Raw genomic sequence first — 2328 nt, forward strand, 5'->3', positions numbered from 1 at the left:
GTTTAAACAGAAGCGCCACGCGCTGAGTTTGTTGAGAGTCCACCTTTATGCCGGAGTCCGAGAGTCAGCTAGAGCTCAATCCTGTCGACCAAGAACAAAGGGCAGTCGACATTTTTATACCAGTTTAGGGTCAGGGGGTGGTAAGCAGATTATTACGGAAGCAGAAGGATCAGGTTAGGGGAAGTGGGGATGCCTAACAAAAAAGTTCTACTTAAAGTTGTTTTTTTACTCAGGATGTGAGGCAGCAGCATGGGGTACCAGTTACACAATTGCAGATACAGGATGTACAGGGCAGGTGGGCCCTGTTTCTCAGAAAATTGGTTACAAAGATGTCGGCTGTCTCAGACCACAAGCTTTCAGAATGGAATGCCCTACATAGCCCAGGGTGGGCAAATGGAGTTAGCAGGATTGTTTAAAATGTATTCATTATAGCCAGGCTAGGGTATTTCACTTTGGTGCATAAAAGAAATAAAAGGCCTACAGTCCAATACTAGTGGTTGGAATTTGTCTGAACTCTGGTAAAAGAAATATAAATCTATTCACTGAAATAGTTTTTGAGAAACAATAACATTTTAGAAAATGTGCTTATTGTCTTTTATTTTTATTGTACTGTCAAATTCATATGCATTTTGCTGTAAACCATTTTTTTAAATTTCTATAGAAAAATTTTATTCACAACATAATGTGACAGAAATTGCCACAGGAATGATATACTGATTGCAATAAGGTTGCATGCAGCAGCAGCTTTGTATTTTATAGCTATTTTTGTTTATAAAAATTAAACCTCTCCAGTCATGCATATCACATGTTCTTAGATTTGTAATGTAAGTGAATAAGGAATACCATCTAGTTCAAAGAGAAAATGTCATCATTTTGAATATGAATTATCTGTATGAAACGTAAAGTATACTACTTGAACCCTGAAACATGCATGTCTAGATTTGCGTTTTGTCCAAATCCAGCCTGTTTGCAATCAATTCCTACTCATATAATACCAAGAGGATCCGTTTGTTATTGTGGTTGTATCAGTTGAGGTTGCAATGGTGGCGGCAACTGAAGTGGTACCACTGGTTCCACCAACTGTCCTGGATTCGAAGGTGGTGGTGGAGCCACAATGTTGGTTGTTTCTACAATTTCTCCACTGTAAAAGAAAAACTGACACTGTTGAATGAATGTTTCAACAACAGACTGATGAATCTTAGTAGTAGACAGAAACTCTCTATTTTCAAAATCAGGTCTCATCAAGGTTGGCCAAAAACAGATGGATAAGTTGTCTGCTGTCATTAGGTTGATTTTATTTTGCGGACTAACCCTGTTTAGATGTGTTATCACGTATCTGAATACATCATAGTTTACAGGATGAAATTTCATAACAATTTCTTTCAAGGCATGAAGATGTTCTGTTTTATCCAGGATTTTTGCTGCTTCCAATAGCTCTGGATGAAAAGAATATGGAATTAAAGGATCTGGCAGATCTGCAAAGAAAGCTTTAAGAGCTCCAGCTACAGCATTTACTGTTACTTCCATTGACAACAGATTGATATTATGATCCTGATCAAACGGCTTTTGAATATTGTCTTAGTCAGTTTTGTTCCCACTAACATGGTAGAGTCCTTCGGTACATAACCCTGTATCTTCAATAAATTCCACACATTTCTCAACAAGTAGTGGTACAGGCTTCTCAGCTGTAACCAGATCCTGGAGGGGCATCCCAAAGTAATTACTTTCCCAATTTCTACGTTTTGGTGGATTGAAGTTCTTGGTTTTCTTTTTCTTTCACTTTGTGGGTTTTCTTCTTTATCTTCTTATCATCTAACTCCTGGTCAGAAGTGATTGCAGGATTATAAATGCCACCTTTCCAAGTTTCAACAGGAGAAAGAAGTGGATCTTCTTCATTTCCACAATGTCTCCCTTTTCTTTTTGTTTTAGAAGTGGTGAAAGCCTCATCATCACTTGCATCTGAATGTGTTCTTCTATAGTATGACTTGGCTTTATTAAACAAGGTTTTAGATTTATATTTGTATTTTGAAGGCCTCCGTTCCCCATGACTTTTTGAGGTTCTATCAGAAAATCTATTTTCTTCATCTCCTTGAGTGTTATTTACAAATGAGTTTTAAATTTTAATACGATTTTGACTATCATCTGGGACAACATAAATCTCATCAGAATAGCCCTTCTGTTTGAAAACTGTATCAATGAGTTCCGCAGAGTTATCTGAAGGATCCATATCTCTAGGATGTGCCAAAGGCACCCGGGAAGTCTGCTTTCTTGGGTTTTTACCAATACCAGCTTCAATTGTTTTTAAAAGGTTTGGATCCAGTTTTTTCA

The 2328-nt window shown here is 37.4% G+C and overlaps 1 pseudogene; it reads right to left on the reverse strand.

The window, feature by feature from the left end:
• Positions 1–969: 969 nt before the first annotated feature.
• LOC108299110 lies at positions 970–2323 on the reverse strand (annotated as a pseudogene).
• Positions 2324–2328: the final 5 nt, after the last annotated feature.

This window comes from Cebus imitator, unplaced genomic scaffold (assembly GCF_001604975.1).
Source record: "Cebus imitator isolate Cc_AM_T3 unplaced genomic scaffold, Cebus_imitator-1.0 Scaffold1921, whole genome shotgun sequence".
NCBI classification, from domain to species: Eukaryota; Metazoa; Chordata; class Mammalia; order Primates; family Cebidae; genus Cebus; species Cebus imitator.